The sequence below is a fragment of the Triturus cristatus genome, chromosome 9, assembly GCF_964204655.1.
Source record: "Triturus cristatus chromosome 9, aTriCri1.1, whole genome shotgun sequence".
Lineage (NCBI taxonomy): Eukaryota > Metazoa > Chordata > Amphibia > Caudata > Salamandridae > Triturus > Triturus cristatus.
Window position 1 is genome coordinate 450,256,178 of NC_140592.1, and position 13,861 is coordinate 450,270,038.

The 13,861-nt window shown below is 45.8% G+C and overlaps 1 protein-coding gene across 2 annotated transcripts in view; it reads right to left on the reverse strand.

The window, feature by feature from the left end:
• Positions 1-13,861, reverse strand: part of SIPA1L3 (signal induced proliferation associated 1 like 3) — a 657,587-nt gene that overhangs the window by 62,460 nt on the left and 581,266 nt on the right. The window lies entirely within an intron of this gene.

Consider the following 13,861-nt stretch of genomic DNA (forward strand, 5'->3'; position numbering starts at 1 on the left):
GACAGAAGAACAAACATCACAGTCCAATACTGCCAAGTCACAAGCACTACACATAATGATATCAAAACAGAGTTCAGGAAAATACTTATTAAAACTATATTCAAATCAAATACAAAAATAGACAAAGGTGTCTGGAAACAGATTGGTTTTCAGGTTTAGAGTGCCAGTTTGTGGCATTAGGCCGGCTAACTGTACCAACAGCTGTTTTGGGTCCATATTGTGATGCTATTACACAACATGGACCCAAAACACTTTCATTTATTCACAAACTCTCCCTCTCCTTTTGCTCTCATCGACACTCTTAAACACCCTTTCATGCAATCTCATTCACTCCCACTCACACAAGCAAAGACAAAACAACATGTTTTTGTTTACTTACCTTGCTTCCTATGTTGAGAACTCAAAGGCTCTCTGGCAGAAAAAGAGCAAACATCCAGTACTGGACCTCAGAACCAGCAAGCCATGATTCCCAACAAGAAGCCATATAAAACAGCAGGGCTAGGCGTGAAAAGAGGAAGACACACACTAACCCCTGTCCTAGATGCTTGATAGGACAGGAAGCACAGTCTTAAAAGAAGCTAGGACAGTGCTGTGGATCCTGTGCCGCTGTTCTATGAGGCATTTCCTTGCTCTCAGGGATGTGCTGATGCGTATCCTGATAGTCCTATTTTGACAGATATACTGGGATGCCCAAGGCAGGCACAGTACATCAGCTAAGTAATAAGGATTGTGCTTTTGTGAGGGTATCCATAGTCGAACTACACCCATCACAGGCGCAATCCAGACAGCAACCTACAGAGTGCCCTCAACTACCTTTCACCTTCTGTCATCAGGAGCCTGAGCCTGAACTGTAGCTATGCAGCACTCCCTGGAGATGCAGAAGAGCTACTACTTCGCAAAAGATTCCTGGCGTCAGTCTGGCACCTGGAGGATATTCATAAAGGACAAGTTACTTACCTTCGGTAAAACTCTTTCTGAAAGAGATTCCATCTAACTGCAGATTTCTCACCTTTAGAATATTTCCCAGACATCAAACGGGATCTAAAAAATACTGAGCAATACCTCTGCACGCTAGTAGATGGTGCCTTGTGGCTGCGCAGTGATGTTGCTCTGCTCTGGAAATAACATGCAGGGTACATACAGACACCACTCCTGCGTGTCGACGTCAGTAGCTTTTGAGGCTGCCCACATCCCCCTGAGCAGTGTGCAGATTTCTAGATTTGGGATCTTATTAATTGATAGAGCCCAATTCACATAACTGGGAGGATCAGTGAAGAATTTGCTGTTAAATAGTCTCTACAGGAAAGAGTGTTACCGAAGGTAAGTATCTTGTTCTTCTAATAGAGATGTTTAACCGCATTTGCCTCACCTTTTGAACAGATACCAGAGAAGTACTTATTTGTAGGTGGGTGTGTGAATTGGGTCAAACCAGAGAGTCCTGTAGGACCAAGATGGTGAAATGCCCTTATTGGTGAATCTGGCGTTCCAGACAGTAGTGCTTAGAGAACGTATGGAGTGACACCCACTTAGCCACCTGGCAGATGTCCAGGGTAGGAACTTCGTGAGCCAAAGCAGTAGCAGCAGCTTTGGTCATGGTGTAATGAGATTGCTGCCCTTCTGGAGGTTGTTTTTTGGCCAATGCGTAGCAGATCGTGATGCAGAGTATGATCCAGCGAGAGATGGTCTTTTTCTGCACGGCTTGCCTTTTTGCGCTCCAGGGAACCCCACAAAAAAAGCCAATCGTCCACCCGGTGTTCTTTGGTACGATCGATGTAAAAGCTCAGCACTCTTTTGGAGTCTAAGTGATGGAGTCTCTCAACCTCCCTTAGAGGGGTGAATAGAACGCCGGCAGGGTGATGGTTTGACTGACGTGGAATGATGTCAAAACTTGCAGCAAGAAGAATGCTAGCCTCAACAGAGCCAGGTTATTGGGGAAGATCGTGGTGTAAGGCAGATGGATGAAGAGAGCCTGTAGCTTACTCACTCACCGCGCTGATGTTATGATGACAAGGAACACTGTCTTGAGGGCAAGAAGCAGCAGATGTTAGCAGTGAAGCAGCTCAAGAGGAGTGCATATCAAAAATGTGAGGACTACGTTAAGATCCCACTATGAAATGACAAAGGGAGAGGAAGGAAACAAGTGTTTAGGCCTTTCAAAAAACACATAACTGGTGACAATGAGGGTTGATCCTGCAAACGTAAACCGGCCAAGGGAGCAGGAAGGTACTATTGAACAGTGCCCACAGCTAAGACTTGCCAGGTGAGAGACCGGACAAACAGGAAATCGGATAACTAGGCCTGGAAGGGGTCAATGTGGCGTGTGGTGCACCAAACCACAAATTTGTCCCAACATCAGGCATATTTTACAGTTTTTGTTGAGGGACGCGTGGCAGCCAAGTTTGCATCAACCAACTCCAAAGGGAGGTCAAACTTGTTCAGGTGTCGCACTCAATCTCCGAGCATGAAGGTGGAGGGTGAGAAGGCCTAGGTGCAGAACTCTGCCCTGTTGGTGCGATAGCAGGTGCTCTCAGAGGGGCAGCCTGATCAGAGGACAGATGCTTAAGCCCAGGAGTTCGGGACACCTTACCCTCCCATGCCTAACCAGGCCACTAGGATGACTTGGGCCAGTGTATTCCTGAACTTCAGAACTCGGGGAAAAAGAGGTTTTGTGAGGAAGGTATACAGTAGTCCCGAGGTCTACTCTAGACGGAATGCATCTCCTAGCGATAAACACATTGGAAACTCCGATACGTAGAATTTTTGACATTGCATGTTTTTGGGGGTGGCGAAAGAGCCAAGGTTCACCTCATCTGCCGATGAGACTTATGTCACCTCCAGACATTGCTGCTCCTCTCCTTATTTTAAACCGCAATCTCATACTGTGTGGATGTCTATTTGCCTCTCTGGTCCCACACAATAAATACAGCGTGGACCCGACATCTATCGCAATAAACAAACAACGGACTCAACAGTGAAGTGAGGGTTAGCCATGTTTGTGCTCGAAAAATTGTAATGTATCTGATTATTCCAAAGTGGATACTTTTGTTAACATCGCATCTATTTATGTCATCTGTGCAGTCTCATGTTTACCCAGAAACACCAGCAGACAAAGTGCCACTTAAAACTCAATGTTGTGTACTGACACCTCAAGATGTTCGTTTTTGGGTGAGTTAATTTGCATATGCTATTTTTTCCATTTATTTTAATACAGTGCCTGTGAAGAAGGGACGGTGTCCCGAAATGCACTGGGCATCAGAAAATGGAACTAGCACAACAAGAACAGTTGGATTGTGATATATGTTAAAAAAAGTTTTTTATTGGCATGTACATGAAATGTATTGCATGTAGACTATGTTTTTTAAACATTTGTTGAACTTTAATTTTGAATGAAACAAGTTGATGGAAGAAAGATATAAAAAGCATTGGTGTACTTTGTGTATATGGTATGTTAAATACTTACGCTGTGTGCATACGCTTCAGGTAATCTTTTCTTGAAATTTGTACGGTAATGATAAGATTACCAGTTTTTTGTTTGCATACAGCACAATGTAGTTTTGCGTTTATAATGAAAACATCAAACTGCAAGTACTAAAATGCAGTAGAAAAACACACACTAGTCTTGGAAATAAGTCTGAAGTTTATAGGGTGAATGCAATGAATGTATTCATAAACCAGGAGACCACATAGAAGAGACCAGGTGGGGTCTCAGGGTCTAACAGGAGAGGAGTTGAATTGAGCTTAATCACTGGCGGTGGGGGGAACAAAGGAAGAGAAAAGTAAGTATCATCTGGTCCCTGTGTGTGAAACTTAGAAAATATGTACACATCAACACTAATGAACAACAGTTACAATTAACGGCAACCTGGTTGGTCAATCAGGAACACCCTACAGAATGCGTATACCCGTGGGTGTCTTGGCGCTTGCTGAGCCTGAGCATGCTGAGATTGGAGCCATTAGTTGCTGAACAGCCATGTTTAAATCTCCTTCCTGAATGAGTGCAGGGGGAAATGGCTCTAAGATGTGGAGGTAGAGTGTTCCAGATCCTGGCAGTGCTGGTGACAAAACACCTTCCTCCCCAGTTCCCTTTCTTGAATCTGGCAGTGGCAATAGTTCTGGCTGTAGCCGAATGCAGATGTTGGTTAGAAGTGCACCACTTAAGATTGTACCATAAGTATTCAGGTCCTGCCTGATGAGGGGCCTTGTGAGCTACACAAAGGGCCTTGAATTTAATTCGCTTGTTAACTGGGAGCCAGTGCAGCTCTCGAATTTATGAGGTGATCAAATAAACTTTTGAGAGATTTAAAATAATTCTGGCAGCTGCATTTTGACCAACTGGAGCCTTCTAATCAATTTTCCCTGTAGATTCATATACAGTTCATTGCAGTAGTCCAATTTTGAGAGGACTAATGCTGTAATCACGATTTTCCTGGTCTTGCAGGGAATGAAAGGGAGGATTTTCCTTATCATCCTAAGGGTATTAAAGGTGGACGGAACTACCTTAGATACTTCTGTTCCAAATTTGAGCTTATCATCAATAATGAAGCCTAAGTTTTTGGTTTTTGTCACATGTAAAGGTGGCAGACCTAGAATGGCAGACCACCAAGCTAGGTGCCACAGAGGGAGGAGGTTTCCGAACAGTATTACGTCGGTTTTACCAGAGTTGTTTTAAACAATGCTTACTTATCCATGAACCGATGACACCCAGGCAGTCATAGAGTCTTGATGGACCTGAAGAGTCTTTATCAACTGCTGTTACTACTAACTGGGGGTCATCAGCATTGAAGCTGTGGTTCAAGTTGAAGCTAATGATTAGGGATGCTAGTTCTGAGACATACATGTTAAACAAAGGAAGAGCCCTGTGGAACCCCGCACTGCAGTGTAAAAGGTAAGGAATCATATTGGATCAAGGTCAGAGTTTGTGTCCTCTCTGAGAGGAAGGACGAGAGGAGGGAAAGGGCCTTATATCAGACTCCTATGGCATTCAAGCGGTGGACCAGAAGCTTATGGTCCACTGTATCGAATGCAGCAGATAAGTCCAGCAAAATGAGGGCAGCTGAACCCCCATTGTCCAATGAGTTTGTTATTTCTTCTGTAGTTTTGATTAGGGCCGTTCCTGTGCTGTGATCTGCTCTAAAACCAAACTGACTGAGGTCTAACTGATGGTTATGAAGGACAAATGTTGTCAAATCTGAATTAATAATCCTTCCAGCAATTTTCGCTGCAAGAGGAAGCCTAGAGATGGCACGATAGTTGTTGGGGTCATCAAGATTGGGCTTTTTTATTAGAAGGAGAATAGAGGCTGAATGTAGAAAGTGTGGCTGTTCCACAGAAAAACACTGTGCTGCAATATTAAACAATAATCATGTATCTCAGGAAACAGACTAGCTAGAAAACTTATTAAACAATTATTTTTCATAGCTGTTAAAAATTCAGTTTAATCATGAAGTCAGATTTATTCTAAGTAGCACATAAAGGTATCTTAAAAAGTTACTTTGCATGCCTAAAGCCTCTGAAGGCCTTTCTGTAAGTATTCAACCGGCACCTGGCAGCTTGATTGTACTCTGTGGTGATGTGTGAAAAGCTTCCAGGAGCAAACAATAGGCTGACTTGAATGGGCAGAGATCACCCATCTCATACAACATGCAACACAGGCTGAGAAGATCATCTTTGACATTGAAGTGTCAAGTTCTGCTTGAATGTCACATCCGGACTAACAGGCCTACTGAGGTTTTTCATATGACACTTGAGGCACACGTCAAAGAGACCTCCCAGTAACAAGCAAATGTTAACTGATACTTGGGCAGATCCATTCTATTGTCCTGCCAACCAGTCAGGCCTCAATCACAGTGGGACTCTCTGACATTACAGTGTCACAGCCCTCCCTGTTTAACAGATCTGCTGGGTTTATACATAACATTTGGGGTGACACTTGAAAGGAGGGAAACAGAATGACATGTCACTTTGTGTCATTCCACTTCCTGGTTGCTGAAAGCTCAGCTCTGATTTTACCGGACATCTGTCTCTTGAGTTTGTTGGGGCACTCTCCACACATACCCTCAAGCCCTCAGAGACCACGTTTAGTGTAGCCAAATACTTTGGCCATCTTGAAAATTCCCACAGTGGGTAGGTTTAGTCCTGGAAACCTTTAACCCATTGGTTGGGGTGTCCCCAGCAATCATTCCAACTAACTAGCTTGTGCCAGACATAAAAGTGGCACCTCGAGTCACTCATTGCAGATCACACCTGGACCTGTGGAAAAACACAAGAGAACTGAAACAGCTGTCTGTGACCTGAGAAGAGCCCTGAATACTGGACCTACTCTCTCTCTTGTACCCAGTACAAAGAAGAGAACTCCAAGGGTCATAAGCTGACCTCCTGTTAGTGCTACAGTGACACAACAAGCTATAAGAGACCCTTTCTTGCAATTGCCCAGCTGGCTAGTGGCAACTTGACCTGGACTGAACCCTAGTGTGGCCTCTGCCTGACACCCTGCGAGTCTCTGAGTGGCTCCCCTGAGGTCCTGGGGTCTTTAAAAGTGTACTCATGCGGTTGATTGGGACTTAAACTCATTTGCCCAGGCCAAACGTGTTTGGTATATCTGACCAAGGCTTCATTGAAGTCAGCATTAAATTGCACATAGGTACTGCTCAACCACGACCACTGACTATCATTGTCACTTTGTGATGCTATTTTTACTTTCTTTACTCTCTTGTTCCCCTGACTGGATTTTTGCCATTTAGTTTATTACATTTTACTCTCTTTTTACTAATTCGTTTTGTGATTTTTATTGTTTAGCATTCCAACTCAATTACTGTTTTAGTAGTGCATAAATGCTTTACACATTGCATGTTAAGCCTGCCTACCCTGAGCTATAGATACCAGGGGATTGAGCTCAGGTTAATTTAGTGACAATGAGGATTCAACCTGACAAGGATTGTGATTATTACTTGAGGTGGATACTTACCTTTCTGAGTGTCTGCGCAGTTTGGAATGAGCCACCTGTGTGTTTGTGTTACAGTCCTCTTAAGCACCCCTATATATAATTTAGTCAAATTGAAGCTGAGCAGCCTTCACCCTTATGAAAGATACACTTTAATCTCAAAATGGATTAATTCGGGTTGGCTATGTATAACAATATGTCCAAAATTTAGCAAGATTGTCTTGTCCCACTCATTTACTCTTTTCCACCATATTATTTAGGTGCATGAATGTATGAGCTGGGCCAATGGCTCATTTGTCGACACAAATAGCATGGGGGGGAGGGGCATCTGTGCCTCCTTCCCCTACAAAAATGAAAGCTTCTAGTTTGTGTGCTGTTCACTCTTACTTTTGCTTTAGGACCATTATAGAGGAGTCCGACACATAATAGGAAATAAGGTCCAAAGTCCATCTTACTTAAGATTCAAAACAGAAAAAGCAGCTTTACTGAGTCCATGCTATGTAGGCATCAAATAACATCAAATGGATTCGCTCCTTGACCTTCACGGCAAGAGTCAAATTATTTAAAGTATCTGCAAGGTAATTCTGGAGTATCTATATGGCATGCATTTAGCTTAGTTGGGTTGGACTAAAATTGTTATTAGTAGTGTTTTTATACTAGCTGCTACTTTGAGAAAGACCTTTGTCTTAGCTTTTGAGAGATAGGTACACACGACAAATTCCTATCCTGGCTTTCCTTTTTGCAGATTAGAAGTGCAGTGAGCGATCTCCTCCCCGCAGGTAAGGTGCATTTTATTATGTGGTTCTGGGAAAATTTTCAGCTCAGTTTGGTTCTCAGTTCTTATCAAAGGATTACCTTGAGAAGGAAGTGGGGGACTAGGAGCTGGATGAGAGGTCCAGTGCCCGTGCTCCTTGGGTTGCGACACAAACAAAAATTAGGGCCACTGTTCCTAAAGAGAAAGAGGCGATATAGACAGGTTGTGCAGGATTCGGGCATGTGCACGCTGGCAGTCAGCAAGACTGTTTCATGTTGCCCCCACACATCCCAAAGGGATGTCATGCTTCATCATAGAGTTGTTGCGACTTGTTGAGCCGGCGCTGCAATGCCCAACTGGTCCCCATAAGGGTCACTTTGGCAGAGATCTTTTTATTGGCATGCCGTATGATGAATGCAAGGTAGAGCCTAGGTGGGGTGGTATCTCATGTGTAATGATGTGGGTTAAAACTGTTCAAGGAGGTCACCAACTACTTTTAATAGCTGGACTGCCCTGTCAGATTAAAACATGAATCTGCTTGTTGTGCACTCTGTCCCGTCTTTGTGTTGTGTGTGTCTTTGTAGTGATGGAACATTGTAGAGACAGTGTTCTCGGTCCGGCAGCCCAGGAGTGACGAAGGTGGGTGTAAATGACTCGAAGCTCTGTAAAGCGGCAGGTGAAAATCTAGAAGAAACAGTGGAGTTGAATTGCCCGTTCTCTTTATTACATGGCCAGAATATGCGCCACACACACATTCAAGGAAAGTATTTATAAACATTAAACATCACGTCACATAAACTGAGGAAATTGAAGTGTGAAGCAGATCAATAGTGCGATAACTGACTTTATCAGGAGCAGTGGATGGTGCTGGAAACCATCTCTTGCAGAGACCAAGGAGGGAAATGGGGGGGGGGTGATAATTACCGCAGTTTGCTGACGCCGGTAACTCGGTGTCCCAGATTCACGTCGGCCCGTCTGAGCCTGGAGGAGGCTGGGCTCCCCCTCTTGGATCTGTTATCTAGTTTTTAGTGGCCCTCCCCTCCCCTCTACCTTTACCTACCTGTTTACATTTAGGAGCAGCTGTAAAGTATAGTTGTAAGTTACAAGAAAGGTCGGTTTCCATTGGGACATGAGTCTCACAGACTTGTTACACGGTAAGCCCTACGGGGCACCAGTGTCACTTCTCCTAGCACGGTCCCTGGACAGCCTTGGGTTGCTTGTGGGGGTGGAGGGGCTGAGGATTAAAGAGGTCCTCGGTACTCCCCCCTTGGACATCAGGCACACTAGTGCATATTTTACGCAACTTGTTTATTTTTGCCCGTGGACTTATAACCCGAGGGGTTCTTACAGTGGTGCCAAGCTGTTCTATCATTATTACAAGTACATTTTACATTGCTGGGCATCATGGGGAAACACAAGAAACCTGCCATAATCCATGTAGCTCCGGTTGGAACGAATTTGGATTTTTTCAACAGTGAGCGGCTGGAGTTCTTGAAAAAGAAATTGAGCTGGTGGCGCGTCGTTTTTCATATTCTCTGGTGAATCAATTGCACCCTCATGCCTCTAGCCCCGCAAGTGGACGGGCTCCTTCACGGTGCACCACTGAGCTAGTGGAGCTCGTAGACCCACTCCTATCCACCCTCGACCACCTTGATCAAGGCACGAGTGAAATTAGGAGACACAAAATCCAGACTTCCGAAGGGAGGTCATGTAGGGTACAACTAATCCCAACGCCCGTATCAGGTCGTGGGGCGCCCATCCTCAATCAATTCTTCAAACAAGTAGAAACTCGAGTAGACACCCAGGAGTGACGGTCTCAAGGGGGTACTGGAACTGGGGCCAAGCGTAAGTGTTACACCCCAGGGTCCAGGGCAAAACGACCTAGAGTAGACACTTTGACTCCAATCACCCAGGGAGCAGTACCCCCCTGAAAAGATGACTTGGGTGGAATGCTGGAAGCTTGTGTTGGCTCTCTACTCAACGGTTTGGACTCTAAATTAGAACCAATTAAGTAACGCCTGCTATCTATCCATAGGGAATTTTCCAACTGGTCCTCATTAAGACCACCAACCTCACAGCCAGGTCTAGCAACGTTGTCCCACCAACTAGTAATGCCCACCCGGGCCAAATACAGCCTAGTTCATCATCAACAACAGGGGACACCCACAAGGCCCAAAATATGCATTCTAGGAGCATCATCCCCCAGACTGTCCCCCCACTTCGCTCCGGCATTGGCCCGCATCTATTCCCTAAGGATGGAACACAGGAGGGGGCATGTCCTCTAGATTCTATCAGACCAGAGGCCTGTAGTCAGAGCGACTTGACCCTCTGGCCGGGGCTTGGAGACGGGGAAGTTTCCACGCCTATGACCGGTGGACCGGGTTTACTGTTCTAGGGCCCAAATATCATCATTCATCTTCCGCCAGAAGCAACACCATATGTTGTGGTTCTGGGTAATGTACCAGTGCTAAAGCCAGGCGTCACCGAGGATTTCCACCAGCTAAAACATAAAGTAGTTCATTGGCTTAATAGTAACACAACATTGGGCTTTAGAGTGAAGAGGAACATTATCATGGTCTGGAGGGTGGCCTAGATAGGAGGATCTAAAAACGGTAGCAGCGGTGACTGCGTAATCATCAACTTCAACCAGCCAAACCTGGCAGAGAGAATTCTTCATGCCGTCAGCCGTCGCAATAGCACAGGCCCAGTTACCTCCATTACAGCCCTACCTTTGGGGTAATTTTATAGACCTCCACCCACCGCCCCATATCATAACCCTGGGTACACCAGGAGACTATTCAGCCCGGCTCTTCAAGTGTGGCCCCCAGGCTTCTTCACCTGTTCCATTATTTAACACATTTTCACCGCTGGGGCTTCTTGATAATTGCAATTGACTTGAAGGGACAGTGTTTATGATCCCCAACGCCCCTCCCTTACAACCAGATACTATGTATCAGCCAGCCCAACACAATCCTAGTAGCCATACTAAGGACATTAATTCTGGTAATCTAATTTCCTGGAATATAGCCGGTTTGGCTAGCAAGTTTATAGATCCAGATAGGCATTATCTTATTCAAAAGTATGATATTATTTGCCTGCAAGAGACCTGGGCCATTGACAATTCCTTCTTTCTGGAAAGGCACAAGTCGTTTAACGTACCCCCAACCCCCTCGAGGGTTAAACGTTGTAGGAAACTGGCTCTATATATACTACACCAAAATGAGGTATAGTGTGTATAGAGTCCAGGTGACCCCAGAGGTAGGCACAGGTTAAAGTTAGATAGAACCTTACTCTCTATTTGTGGTCGAGTGGTCGAGCAGTAAGGCAGTATCAGAGGACAGTGTTAAGCACTTGATGTACACACTCAGTCAGCAAATGAATTCACACACAAGAACTAAACTCTAGGCCAATTGTTTTTGTATAAAAATATATACTGTTTTATTTTTAGAACCAAGCAAGCCTGGCACGGGTAAGCATTAAATACTTTACAGTCATAAGTTGCTGAATATGCAACAGTTTGAAAATGCAACAGGAATTGTACTTTGTTTGATTAACAGGGGATGCTGTAGGTTGCAATACTTAGCAAATACAGTACATTGAAATGAATAGGCTTTTTCAGTAAATTACAGGTAAGTTACTTTTTACGTTACTTTTCTAACTCAGTGCTGGATACCTAGATTCAGCACCGGGACATTGCCTGCAAACAGGTAAGTAAATATGTTTTGGTTATTTGTGCGATTTTTAGAGAATATTTTTAGATTTCAAAACTCCACACTTAGAAACAGTTTGGAAAAAAATTGTCAATGTTATTCTATGGAGGAAAAACAGGTTATCGGTTCACAGGTGAGTTATCGACTGTGGGAGTTAAGGTTCTGGGGTTAGACTCTGGGGTCCCCCAGGGTCAGTGATGCACTCTTGTTACACCTTCAGCGGCACTAAGGCTGCCGGGTGCAAAGTGTTGAGGTCCAGTGTTATCCAATGGGGGATAGGGGGCCTCCGGTTGGTGGCTGCTGGCAAGCAGGCCACTGGGTTGTGGGAGCAAAGTTCCTAGGGTTTAGGTCAGGGCAAATGGGGAAACAAAGTAGCACAAAAGGTACACCCTCAGCGGCACTGAGACGGCCGGGTGCAGAGTGCTGTTTCAACGTCAGGCGCCCTGTTGTTTTCAAAGGAGACCCTCCGGTTTGCAAAAGCACTGCAGGCAGGGAGATGAAGGACTTCTGGGTGCGACCACCACTTCGAGAGGTAAGTTGGGTAGTTGGGGGTTAGTTAGGCACCGTCGGTTTGGGCACACAATTCCTTGGGCCGTCGGGTGCAGGGGTGCCTTTTGGGGGTCGGCTCATGCACCTGTACCCTCACCACTGGTATAGTGCACCCAACTAGAGGGGTGACTGAGCTATGCCAGGGCAGTGGGTTGTAGGCAGGGCACACAGGAATGTGTGCCATGTCGACTCTTCACTTTGTTCTGCACCAATACACGCAGCCTGAAAAGACAGTGTAGTGGTACAGGACCTCTAAGGGTGGCACAATCAGTGCTGCAGCCCTTAGAGGCCTTCTCTGGTCACAGTGCCCAGGGTACCTGTGGTACCATTTACCAGGGGCTGACCTGTAGCCAGAGATGCCAATTGGGTTTAGTTTTGGGGAAAGAACACAGGCCCTGGGAACCTTATTGGCAGGGACCCAGGGCACACCAAGTAAAAGTGCATCAGTAGTCTGGCAAAAAGTGTGTGGGGGGGTGGGGTTACTGCAACAGAAACCCACTTTCCTACACATGTCCCAAGGAGGGCCTTACAGTTGTTGTCTCACTCAAGATGATAGGTGGCATTGTGGACATGAAAACTGACAATCCATGCCTGCAGGCTTTGCTATTTTCTCTAGGGCCTAGCAGTTTACTGCTTTTAAACTTTTACAATGCCACATGATCCATTCCAGTGGTTCGTAACATTACTCGATTGGGCACGTTTTTGACTAATTTTTATGTTTTCTCCCTCTCTACTTCGAACATCGTTTTGCTGGGTGATTTTAATATCCATCCTTGTACGGATTCAAGGTCGCAGGGTTCTGGGGGTATTGGGGGTTTCCCCTGTCCTCGAACAGCTGATGCGCACTTCGAACATAGCAGACAAGGGAACAAACTAAACTCCCCAGTTTGTGATCTAGACCTTCAGTTAAGATATGGGTAAATTGGACCCGAATTGGAGGAACTTAATTCCCACCTTCAAAGGGTCAGGCTAGGAATCATCCTTAATTGATTTTATTTTAGTTTCCACTCCTCTGTTTTATCTGATTTCTGACTTTTCCATTGTAGCCAGTAACCATAGCGATCATAATCCGCTTTGTATTAAAGCTAGCTGGTCTATATTGGGCTTGAAGAAGAGGGACAGAGGAGAAGTACTACGGCCTACAGATGGAGGTAGAAGGCTTAAATGGGCGCAGGTTAACCGAGGCTTTTTGCTTGAGACCCTCCTGGACAATGGCCCGCACGAAATTCAAATTTGTCGGGGTGTAAAACCACAGCTAGACGAGACCATCATCCGCGCCTTCGAATCTGGCTCTTGTTCTGTCACTGAGCTACTAACGGTGCCCACCCCAAAAAGCCAACAAGTAAGGGCACCTAGATGGTTGAACCCAGAATGCTTGCTTGCTGCTAGGAGGCTCAAGAAAGCTTTGCATGAGGAGGAGCCTAGCGCGTGACCAAGATGGCCGCGTAGGTGCGAGGCTCCCGAGGACCTCCGCGACCTCCTACATCTATCCTGTCCTCATCCTGATTCGGTTGAGGGGACTGTGTTGGTGAACCTGAGCCGAGGCGGTGCCAGTTTTCCGTTCTTTAATCGGACCCCGTGTGCCGTTATGGGCATCGATTGAAGTTTGCGGCCTGCTCCTCTCCTGACCCCGGACTTGAGTTGGGGGGTGATCCAGTGGGGAAGTGAACAACAACGGCGGGACGAGCCTGGCGAGACGCGTACCCCACACTTTCACTTTCGCTTTTGAGCCCTATTGCCATCATCGCGAGTGGGATCACGGCGCTCCTTTGTGTGGTGGCTGCCTCGCTGGGAGACCCTGCCTGCCCTGCGGGGACCTGCTCCACCTTCCGCAGGAGACCTCTGGGGTCGTTCGCCTCTATTGTTTGCCCTCCGCTGCAGGACTCGTGGGTGTACGGGATACAGGAC